Source organism: Coptis chinensis, chromosome 7 (genome assembly GCF_015680905.1).
Source record: "Coptis chinensis isolate HL-2020 chromosome 7, ASM1568090v1, whole genome shotgun sequence".
Taxonomy (NCBI): Eukaryota; Viridiplantae; Streptophyta; class Magnoliopsida; order Ranunculales; family Ranunculaceae; genus Coptis; species Coptis chinensis.
The window spans coordinates 69,562,915-69,576,191 of record NC_141462.1 but is presented as its reverse complement, the minus strand read 5'-3'; positions in this window follow the sequence as shown (position 1 = coordinate 69,576,191).

Genomic DNA, 13,277 nt, shown 5'->3' with positions numbered 1-13,277 from the left:
GGTCTAACTATCTACCATTAACAAAGAGTGAAGCTTTGGTTTTTATACATTTAGATCCAAAAATCGTGCATGGGCTTGGAGCCATGTTTTGGGCCAGAGAATCAGGCCCAAAACCCAATTCTTTCAGTCCAAAAAGGCCTCTTCAGCTGCAGTTGACTTCGACAGACTTTTTGTCCACTTTTGCTCCTCTAATTGGGTCAAGGCTTGGACCATTGGAAAGCTCTTTCCAAGCCGGTCGTTTTGACATAAGGTAGGCCCAATTCTGAGGTCTGAGTCCAAAGATATGGTCTTCGGAAGTTCTGTTGACTTTGTACACTGTTTCTGCCCGCGTGGACTTTGACTTTCGATCTTTTGACCGGGCATTACAGAGGCTTTGTCTTCTTGAAAATTAGTCTTTAATCACAGAACTCCTTAGCAACCGACCTTTGCTCCTTTATCTCGCTAAAGTGGCACATTTCTGCACATAATGGACTTTGAAGCTTGAAATGCATAAAAACATGTAATCAGTATTAACTCTTACTTATTATTCACATAATTGGTCTAAAAGTACGATTGTTAAGGGGTTAAAACTACATTTTTGGGCTCTTATCAAACCACCCCAAACACCATTTTGCTTGTCCTCAAGCAAATATGAGAAATTAGAATAAGTGACCAAAAATGGAGTTCTATATACTCTCTTTTAAGTTGAGTCGCATTGCATTGACCATATATCGCAACAAGGCCTTAAACCACTAGGAATTCCCTAGTGGACGAAGTTATAGTTTCGTGAGAGTTTTCCAGTGAAAGGTACTCACAAACTTCATCTATACTACAAATCGACTAAGAAATAAAACTATTGTTTCCTTTATTCATGCTCTAAATTAACTATACCTCTTTACTAGCAATGCATATAGAGTAATCAAGTCGAAACCTAAGCTAATATATGCATAATAATCAATCATCTACTTAATAAACATATATACAATGAGTAATGCTATGAAATGCAATAACAGTCCATTTCTCAAACTTTGGAATAAATACCCTTAAAGTAGGTTCTCACATAAAGTCAAGACAAAAATCACTCGATTTTTCCACTCAAGTTTTGCTTCTTCTAGTGTGCGGTGGGCATACTTTACCTTACAATCTCAATGACACACAAGGAAGCGAAGTTGATTAAACACATCTGCCACTTACTATCCCACTAACCTATTCCTAATTGAGCTAGAGGTCTTTATTAGGTGTCATGGGGATTAGGAGATGGTTTAAGAAGGAAGGAAATGGATATTCAAAAGGGACAAGTCTGAGATAATAGAGTCTTCATATTATGTAACTAGAGAAAACCTTGTTATTTATTTTTGCTTCTACACTTTGTTTCCATCCTTAGCCATATTTTTTTCCTTTTTCTTTGGCTTTTGACTCCTTTTATTCTATTTTTTTGGAGTTTTTATTTTATTTCTATTTTTATTTTTCTTTTCTTTGGATGGAAACTTCTTTTCTTTATTTTCTGAAGCAATTAACTAATTTTTGTTTACACAAGTTTTTCTCTTCTTCTTTCTTCCTCATTCTATTCCCAGACTTATTCTAAATTGGGTAGGTTGATTTTTTTTTTTTTTTTTTTTATTTTTTTTATTTTATTTTTTATTTTGTTTTGTTTTTGTAACAGGGTAAAAGATTTGTGGTTTATGAAAGGCTAAAGAAAGGCTCAGTGGGGCGACTAGCGGAAAATATACTTAGGTCGGAATTTCTAGCTATATCGATCCAAAAAGGGCCTAAATTCTCTCTTAGGACATGGTATAGTGGTCAAGCAAGTGGATGTGTGATTTCTCTATTCGGAATATACTTCTCCCTTGTGTCATTTCTCAAATGTTTCACTCATATAAGGCTTTAGGCTATATTCTCACAGATTTGTAAAATAAGTACTCTAGCCTAGATTTGAAAACTTATTGCCAAACAATCATAGATACTCATGTAATATATTTATAGATAGATGCAACAATTATTACCTACATATTAACCTAAGTTTCTAAAACTATTCTAATGCAAAAGCTACATGGAGACTTCTAGAGATTATTAAGAGCATAGAGAAAGAAACAATACCAATATTCCTAAGTGTATATCATAAACTTTTTATTTTTATTTTTATTTTTTAAGACAAATAATAATGTAATATACAACCTAATATGTGCTTAACATTTACATCGTGTTTCTATACCACCCCAAACAATTTGGGAGAAGGGGTTCATGAAACAATTCAATAGCACAATTAAATTATGTAACTAACTAATTTTTATAATTTTTAACATTTTATAAATAAAAGTGCGTAATTTACATCCTAAAAGTGTCTAATTTTTGCAAATGTTTCTATCCCACCCCCAAACAATCGAACGCTTTGTCCTCAAAGTGTAAAGAGATAAGGAAAGAATTTACCATAGAACGTGGCAAAAATTGGCAAGCACTGTGAATGAAATATTGTAAAGATGATACGATAATATGAAGCACAATTAAACTGGTACGTACTAACTAACACAAACTCTACTGGAGTAAACATTACAGGCTTAGGGTGGCAACATGATTTGAAATGAATACCAAAATACGCCACCCCCAAACAAAATTGGAAAACTCTTTTTAAGTTTGAAAATTTTGTTTGGCCTATACTCCAGAACGTTGGTATTGTACGAAAACTTGGGTCTTTTAAAGTCAGATTCCCGAGACTTGCTAGATTACTATTTTTATAGCTTTAAACTTTTTTACTTTTTATGAATTAGGTTTAATATAAAGGAAAACAATAAGCAGTAAAGACATAATTCACACCATAGAGAAACATGACTTAAAAACCAAGAAAACATGCAAGAGTGGAAAACGTGAATTATGTGAACCGTGGACTTAGGATCCGTACTTACAACCACATACTCCATAGGGAGGGCCGGTTACTGAATGGTGCATTCACCAATATATGGAAATGAAAGGAAATGCACCAAACACAAAATTTGAGTCGCTTATAGTCGGATACTTTCGACTTTATCTAAATATATGTATGAATATGCAGTTTATCATATATCAATAACCGAAATAGTTGTGGATCACTCCATAAATAAATATCACGTAAAAACATATCCAAACACAATTAAGCACCAAGATTTCCTACGACGCAGCCTTCTAGTGGAATGAAAGCGAAGTCGGATAGACATATAACATAACCGAGGCATGCACCTTATGTTTCATCTTTGAACGAGAGGGTGTCCTAGTGAATAAGTGTGGAAAAGTTAATGGTTGTGGAAGATATGGTGGATTGGGATAAGTTTTAGAGAAAAAGCATGGAAAAAATGAGGATGTGGGTTTAGCACAAAACTCATTCATGGTGTAGTTAGGGACTGTCTCAAGTCTGAAAATGACGGTGTCAAGTGGTTTATCCTTAGGAAGTATTTGTTTACTAGGTGGATTTAAAAAATCATGAAGCACAGGAGAAACTAAAGGATCGAGTGCAAACTCGAGGTTCCTTTGAAAAGGTGGAGGGGGGGGAATATTGGTGATGGAAGGTGAATGATTCTCGCTAGAGCTCTCAAGTCCATATCATCGAAATCTTGATATATGCAAGACATTCCTCAATAGGTGGGTCAAAAGGATCACCGGGATAGAGATTGAAAAATTCATCTTCCGCCATAGCATCAAGGGATGAATGGTTGTTGGCAAGGGGGAACTCGCTGTGGTAAAGAAGCGGTGCAAAAGAGTTGCGAGAATTCTTCTTCGATTTTGTCTACTACCGTGGAGTCATTGTTAAAGTCGGAATTTCCGAAGGAAAGAAATTTGTTAACTGTTTCTCCGGAAACATGTTTTTGAAGTAATCTTGAGCTAAGCTCTCGATCATGCTAACCTCGCCATTTGTAGATGAATCGATATCGCGGTCCTCGCTTTTGAAAACATTTACCTCAATAGAAAGATGGCCAAAGGACAAGGACATCGAACCATCGCGGCGGTTTATGAGCCGCCAGCGTTGGCGAGCCAAGAAGGGACGCCTAAAATGATAGGTACAGAGTCGTTAGTGACTTCGTGGTCGAGGATAACGGTTGGTCGGGTAATAAAAATTTTGGACTTTAACCAAAGACGTTTTCAACCACACCCTTAGGATACTTAATAGACCGATCGGCTAATTGCAATGTCATTTTAGTAGGTTGCATCTCCTCTAGACCTATTTGTTTATACAAATAAAACGGGAGTAAGTTAACACTAGCCCCCGTGTTTAGTAAGCGGTCGTCGTGTGAGAATCTCCTAAGGTGCATTGTACAAATGGGGATCGACCAGTGGTCCTTGTACTTAACAATTCCATTATTTTCGATAAAGTTGGGAACTGCTTCAGTTAGAAAGGCGTCTTTAGGTATGTTGGTCTTACGCCTAGTAGTGCACAACTCCTTAAGAAACTTAGCGTAGTTAGGTAGCTTTTTATAGCTTCGAAAAAGGAAGGTTTATTGTTAGATTCTTGAAAACGCGTTCCTAATCTCCTCAAAGTTTGTATCCCCGTTAGCATGGCTAACTTCGAGAGGAATGGTGGTTTCGCTCTATATTTAGCGTATGGCTCGACTTGATGTGTAACCTTGGCTTTCTGTTTCTTAGGTTGTGGTTTAACCGGTACCTCTACAAAGTGGTAGGTTCTTCGGTTTCTATTTCGGGTATCTAGTTCGATATCCGGTGTAGGAGTATTGATGGGGTAACTATAGGCATAGTTACTTTGTTATCAATCACTCTTCCGAACGGAGAGTGGTGATGGCATTTAGCTTCACCTTCGGTTGTAGTTTTCGTACTAGTATTACCGTTTACTTCAAAGGTCGTGTTTTGTCGCTCTAGGGTTGGGTATCGCTTGGCACGAAACACGCCTTTTGGTTGGGGCTTTCTCTTGGGCTAACCGTTGGTTTAAATTATTAACGGATTGTAGAATGTGTTGGTTAGATTGAGCCATGGTTTGGAAAAGTTGTTGGCTCACTTGTATGAAGGTGTCAAGACGATCCGGTTGTGTGGGTGTAGTAGTCACGGGTGGTGTATTTGGAACTATCTCGCGTTGATTATTTATGGGCGGATTGTGATAGTTATTATTTACCTAACGATACCTCTATTAGCATTATAATTATTATAACTACATTACCTTGTGCTTGACCTTGTCGAGTTAAGCTTAGGTTGTTATAATTATTATAATTATCCCGACCCTGTCCTTGTTGTGGTGGAGCTTGGTTATAACCGCGTGCGTTGGCCTAACATATTGATTATTGTACCACAGTAGGTGTGACTTGTTGGTTATTTCTCCAACCGAAGTTGGGATTTTGTCTCCAAATGTTAGGTTCACTATTAATGGAACAAGAATGTTCATAGGCTATAGGGCCGGTGGGAGCTCGGGATGCTTTCGGGACTCCAACATAAACTACATGGATTTGAATTTACATTCATGACGGGATAGGCTTTTGTTGAATAGAAATAGCCTCTACCTTTTTAGTTAGAGATTCGATTAAAATTTTAAGTTCCGGATCGGGTTTCATCTCAAACATACCGTTGGCCTTTGGCCTAGCAGAGGGGGATATCATCACTCCCCAATTGTTATCAGCGTTTAGTTTGTTCTTCTAAAATTTGTAAGTCTCAGGGCTCCTTTACTTAGGAAACTACCCCCATTCATTATGTCAAGGACTTCTTTATGGTGATGTTGAAGTCCTTTGAAAAGGCACGCACTAACGTGTCTTTTGCTAGATTATGGTATGGACACTCTATAAGCAGTCGGTGAAACGATTCCAAGCCTTTGAAAATGATTCATGAGGATTAATCGTCGAAAGAAGTGAATCTTGGAAAGCATTTCATCCGTTTTAGGGGGTGGGTAAAAATGTTCCATAAACAAATTTGAACAAGTTTGGCCCATGAGTCCACGAATTAGAATTATTTAACCAAGACAAGCCTTTATCGGCCTAAGGTGAAAGGGAATACCCTCAATGTAACGCCATTTTTTTAAATCACATTATTTTCTATTTATTAATTAATTAAATTATTTATTTTCAAAATTAAATTTGGATTGGACTCGGGATAATGGGCACGGTTTTTGGGCGAAACATTGGGCTTGGGTTTCGGACCCAAGTATATAAACACTTTTTCTAGAAAATAGGGTTCTGGAGAATAGAATATATTAAAATGGAGGCAAGCATGAAAATTTGGATTTACGGAGGGTGGAGCACGCCCGGTTGGACTACGGGGGATTAAATTGGTTTTAATTCATGAGTAGCTATTTGGCTATTTCACCGGATTTATAATTTTCGCATATCTGTATACTGTTTAATATTTCTATTTTACTGTTCATTATATTTGTTTTGATTCGACGTCGTGTTGTCGAGTTGGTATAACTCTAGTGATTTCGGATTTGTTTTTAAACTGTTGAACTGTGCCTTAAAACTGTCAAAAGCTCGACAGAGCGATAATGGCGGTGAGCCAAAACAAGCTGTTGTTCGGTATACCGGTTAGAACGGTTTGTGGATTATTAAACACGGTTGATATATTAAATCTTGTATGGGGTCGTTGGTTGATGTCGGGCTGTCGAAGCTCTTTCGAAGCTTCGAGAGGCGCTAATGGCAGTGCTGGTCGATCCAATTTATAGGGTAGTTGTTTTGGTTATATGGAAATGGATCGTTAATTGTTGGAATTTGGGATGGGTGCTGTTATTAGGTGCTATCAAAGCTTAGGAAAAGCTTGGATATGGCGGAATGGCTTCCCCAAACAACCTCCTCATATAAAGGTCTATAAAGGGTTGGAACTATTATTTGGTTGATTGTAATGGTTGATGGACGATTGGTTGTAGTAGCTAGTGTAGTGCTGCGATGGTGGGCTGTCGGTTAGAGCTTGGTGGAAGCCATTAATGGCGCGAAAACTCTCGATCTAGTTTTGGGGTCGATATGTGAAGTTAAGAATTGGAGTTTTCGGTTTTGTTAAAGTTGTTGGGTTTTTCTTTTTGAGTAAAACCGATTGGTTTGTTTGGGTGTGACAGTTTGGTATCAGAGCATTTGGTTAGCTTAGACTAGGGTGAGTCTAGGTGATTCTCGGATCGTGGTTTATGGGTAGTGTTTAAGGAGTTTTATTTTCAAAACTATTTCCGCTAGTTGTTTTATTTTTACAAAGAAAATAAAATAGATATAGAAATAAAGAGAGTCAATATTTTTCTTGATTTGTTTGTACGTGTGATGTATATATCTATATCAGTTACTCTTGTGGAGTGCATATGAAATGCTTTTTATTTTTCCTTATCATATGAGGAGTGGTTATATGTGTAATATGGTAATTATTAATGGATTTGATCAAGATGATGTGTGCTGTTACAATGTTGTTTTATTGTTTGTGTTCATTTTCACATGGATTATGGATTAAGTGCAATAACATGTTTGTGAACTTTGTATTTGAGTATTATGTTATTATTTAAGAAATAATAAGATATTTAATCTATATTGAATGAGTTGTATTATCTGATGGCTTTGTGACGTACTGAGTAAGGAACTAATTGCCTCGGTGTTGGAGGAACTATCTCGCCTCCTCATTACCGTTAATGGAGGAATAGTATTTTAAAGTATAAGAGATTAATCTGTTAGAGGTGATTAGTTAGAAATAGATGGAATATAATAATAAAATATACGTGTATTCTTTTTGAGATGTGTATACCTGTGTATACACGTGTATTCTTTTTGAGACGTGTATACTTGCGTATACACGTGTATTCTTTTTGAGACGTGTATACTGGCATATACACGTGTGTTCTTTTTGAGATGTGTATACTTGTGTATACACATGTATTCTTTTTGAGATGTGTATACTTGCGTATACACATTTTTATATTATTGTATATAGATGAACTATTACCAGGTATATGATGATAATAATGTTTCACCAACATGACATGATTGATTAATATTGTTAAATTAGTTTCACATGATTTTTGGCATATTCGAGTATTTATTCCTAATTGTTTTGTTTCAGTCTATATGATTTTGATAGATGAATATGAAAAATTATTTTTGGATACGTGCCATATTTGATCCAGTTGCAAGCATGAATTAGGATTCAAGGGTTGTTTTAAATTTAATTTTTCTGAGAGCATGACTAAAGTAAATATAAAGTTTTATTGTAGTATCAATGACATGAGTGATTTTTGTTTTAAGTGTATTAGAACACTAATTTTCTTTTATGCATGATATGAAAGACTCCATAATGTTGTATGCATGGATGAACTTATCCCATATGATTTATTAGTTAAGTAGAATATTATTTTCGTAGAGTTTGCTACGTGTCAAGAAACTGCATGCTAAAAAGATATGATGTATTTATCTTGCGTTTAAGTGACAGTAATAATTTGTTTTAATATAGACAGTTAAACTGAAATAGGTTTTGTAATGGCATGAGGACATATATTATGGAATTATTTAAAAATAATTAATACCAATGTTATCTTGCTTAAGTTTAATCAACGTGCATTCTTGTATAGGTTCTAAGTTAATAACCAACGTTTTTGTTCGTATAGCTTTACTTCCGAATCTCGGGACGAGATTCTTTTGAGATGTGTATAGCTGTAACGCCCGTATTTTTTAAATACGTATTTTCTATTTATTAATTAATTAAATTATTTATTTTCAAAATTAACGGATTGGACTCCGGGATAGGTGGGCCCAGTTTTTGGGCCCGAAGTCCGTTGGGCTTGGGTTTCGGACCCAAGTATATAAACACTTTTTCTAGAAAATAGGGTTCCTGGAGAATAGAATATATTAAAAATGGAGGCAGAGCATGAAAGCTGGATTTCTGGAGGGTGGAGCACGACGGTTCGGACTACGGGGGATTCGTCGGGTTTTAATTCAGGTGAGTAGCTATTTGGCTATTTCACCGGATTTATAATTTTCGCATATCTGTATACTGTTTAATATTTCTGTTTTACTGTTCATTATATTTGTTTTGATTCGACGTCGTGTTGTCGAGTTGGTATAACTCTAGTGATTTCGGATTTGTTTTTAAACTGTTGAACTGTGCCTTAAAACTGTCAAAAGCTCGACAGAGCGATAATGGCGGTGAGCCAAAACAAGCTGTTGTTCGGTATACCGGTTAGAACGGTTTGTGGATTATTAAACACGGTTGATATATTAAATCTTGTATGGGGTCGTTGGTTGATGTCGGGCTGTCGGCTCGAAAGCTTTTTGGAGCTAATGGCTAATGGTAGCGGCCGGGTCGATCCAATTTATAGGGTAGTTGTTTTGGTTATATGGAAATGGATCGTTAATTGTTGGAATTTGGGATGGGTGCTGTTATTAGGTGCTATCAAAGCTTAGGAAAAGCTTGGATATGGCAGTAATGGCGGCGCCAAACAACCTCACAATAAAAGTCAGATAAGGGGTTGGAACTATTATTTGGTTGATTGTAATGGTTGATGGGCGATTGGTTGTAGTAGCTAGTGTAGTGCTGCGATGGTGGGCTGTCGGTTAGAGCTTGGTGGAAGCCATTAATGGTGGCGTAAAACTCTCGATCTAGTTTTGGGGTCGATATGTGAAGTTAAGAATTGAGTTTTCGGTTTTGTTAAAGTTGTTGGGTTTTTCTTTTTGAGTAAAACCGATTGGTTTGTTTGGGTGTGACACTCAATTTAATTTGTTCCGCACCAACCGTAGGATGGTGGAATGTTGTAAGGACTTGTTCAATCCCACGATAATGCTGATAAGGTTTTTCATGGTCTAAACCATGAAAAAGCGGGTAACAAATTAAATATATTTGGGGGGATCTGAAATCCCCAATTCCAAAAGATTTAGGGCTATCGCTCAAGGCTTTATAAAAGTCGAGGGAGTCTCTCTTTCTTCACCATAATATCGGTGGTGTGTGTGAAATAGTAGCTAGAGGTGTAGTGGGTGGGAAACTAGATAGACTTGTTTGTTGACGTTGCCGTGTAATTACGTTAGTTGTTTTCTTCGACCAAACCTTAATCTCATGCAAGACTAAGTCGAACTTAACTAAACATGCAACACTCCAAACAATTACGATATACTAGTAGAAACCTCTAACCGAGATCGCGGGTGTGGAAGAAAGGAATACCCGGATTGCGTCCTTGCTTCGCTTATGAATAGCGTCTTGTTTACGCGTGTTCGGTATAAATAACAAGTTAAAACACTGAAAAACTTGAAAAATCAAAATTCAAACAAACCCGCAGAAATCCGGAAAATTTTGCTTAGAGCGCCGGCGCATGGGTCGCTCCTTGTTCCAATGACTTAAGCGTGGGTCGCTAGGTCTGAGGGGTGGTCGCTTCGTGGTCCAGAAGAACTATAGGGCGGGTCGCTTCAAGGAAGGCTTGAAGGCGCTCGTGTTCAGTATAGCTATAGCTATAGAGCTCCTTATAAGCGCCGGGTCGCCAAAGTGTATATTTTTGCGGAACTTTTTCAACGCTGAAATGGAAACCACAGTATGAATCAAACAAGGGTGGGTGGGTTTAATGGGACTTAAAAATGACTAATTCTACTATGAAAACAATGCTTAAGTGCAACTAAGATGGCAGGGGCGCCATTTGATAAAGATAAATTTGAATAGTCTTACCTACGAAATAAAGCGATGAAACTCTAAACGGAAGTAAAACTAAACGATAGTTTACGTGCCTAATTTATCAAAGTTTTCTCTACTCTCAATTCTATGGAATATAGTGGAGTAGGAAGTTCGTTCCACTCCTAGTGCTCTAGCATGTAATTGTTTTCTAATCTAATTAGTCGGTCTTAAGTTAATGAGAGTTTTACGAGGGGGAATTATACTATGATGCAATATGAAATTGATTATTTGAATTTAAACTACGAATGCTATGGAAATATGATTGTTTTTGAATCTAGATAAAGGATTAGAGGGGAATTGAATCCACCTCGAATCCAACTTGATAACCTAGCATAGGTTCTTGTATCTCGATTCTTACGTTCTTACGGCAAAAATTTCGAGTTCTAATCCCTAGTGTTCATGGCATTTCTACCAAATACTAACTAGCATGTGAGGTCATCCACCCATTCTCATGGCGAATCACGACCTTCTAGAGTGGAATAGATTCTACAATGCATCTACACTATACCACTAAGTTTTCATCAAAGCTTCATCAACCCCTCTAATGGAGGTTTTAGCCTCGAATCATCAACCCATCATTTCCCATTGAATTATAACTACACATCATATCAAAATTCTAACTTTACTAATCTAAATTAAACAATAATTGAAATCTAATTAATTAACTAAGAATGAAATAAGAACAAGAATTTAAACTAGATCTATAAATGCAAATGACAAAAATCAAAATTGAATAATAATAACTATTTTATTTATCTAATTAAATGACGAACAATCATTCAAGGAATTAAATAAAAACAAGATATGAAACTAATTAAATTAAACTAATTAAATCTAAGGAAAACTAGATCTAGAATTAATTAATGGAGGCTACTAATCTAATCTTTAATCTAGGTCTAACTATCTACCATTAACAAAGAGTGAAGGTTTGTTTTTTATACATTCAGATCCAAAAATCGTGCATGGGCTTGGAGCCATATTTTGGGCCAGAGAATCAGGCCCAAAACCCAATTCTTTCAGTCCAAAAAGGCCTCTTCAGCTGCAGTTGACTTCGACAGACGTTTCGTCCACTTTTGCTCCTCTGATTGGGTCAAAGCTTGGACCATTGGAAAGCTCTTTCCAAGCCGGTCGTTTTGACATAAGGTAGGCCCAATTCCAGGTCTGAGTCCAAAGATATGGTCTTCGGAAGTTCTGTTGACTTTGTACACTGTTTCTGCCCGCGTTGACTTTGACTTTTCATCTTTTGACCGGGCTTTACAAAGGCTTTGTCTTCTTGAAAATTGGTCTTTAATCACAGAACTCCTTAGCAACCGACCTTTGCTCCTTTATCTCGCTAAAGTGGCACATTTATGCACATAATGGACTTTGAAGGCTGAAATGCATAAAAACACGTAATCAGTATTAACTCTTACTTATTATTCACATAATTGGTCTAAAAGTACGATTGTTAAGGGGTTAAAACTACAGTTTTGGTCTCTTATCATAGACTCACTCTTCATGCTATCTTAGAAGAAAGACGAGTCAATTCACTCCTTCTCAAGGCGATTCAAGACAGACTTGTTGTCCATAGAAAGTGAATTCCAAGAGTCCTTTGCAACCTTGGCATTCACCAAGGCAATCCGGAGAAGCACCTGGCTATACAGGTCGCTCATGAAGGAGTGTCTTGAAAAGTTGGAAGACATGTACACTCAAGTGTACAAGTATATAAAGCTACATGAAGCTTTAGATAACGACGATGAACAAGAGGAAGTCACCACAATCTCAGACGCTGCCCCATCCTCAAACAAATGACCCAGACCTTAGAGGACAGAAGTCTAGTACCAGGACGCACACGAAACGCGAGTTCGATGTGCTAATAAAATCTCCAAGCTACATACTAGAAAAAATAAAAACAGCTCTAATTACCAACCTGAGGTAAAGCGAGCAGAGGACACACCAGGAAAGCCATATTGCGTTTTCCACAAAGCAAAGTGCCATGAGACCAACGACTACCGTGGACTCAAGCACTACCTCCAAGAGCTCATTAAGGCAGGTCATATCAAGCACTATAATGATATAGCCGATGGCGACCTATGCCATAAGCTCATGGCTCACCGAGAATGAAGCCAATCTCCCCCATGCCACCACTAATGACCTCGTTCACACGCTAGAGGACGCACCAATGAGCATTCTCGCCATGAATGCCGCCAACACTCTTCTGACAGGGAGAATCATAGAACAATCAACATGATCACATTCCAAGATGAATCTGTCGCATCCTCCATGAAGAAAGGGAGATGAGTAGGGACTCTGCATGAGGTCTACCAATTCTCCTCCCAAGCGGCTCCTACCCCACATGTAACAGCCCACAACTCAGGAGACATCATCTTCACTAAGGCCGATCTCAACAAGGTGTGTCTCCCACACAATGATGCCCTAATGGTCCACGTCAAGATCAGCGACTGGACTGTCAAGCGCATCCTGATAGACCCAGGCAGTTTGTGTGACATCTTATTCTACCAAACTCTAAAAGAGATGAACATGCCCAGGTTAATCATGATCGATCAAATAACCCCACTATATGGCTTCAATGGATCACAAGCTGACCCAATAGGAGACATAATTCTACGTGTCTCAGTTGGGTCGCACTGGGTCGGACACAGACAAGGTCAACATTAACACGCGTTCCAGCATTCTGGATGTCAATTAATCATATACTGCTATTTTAGAACGACGTTGGATCC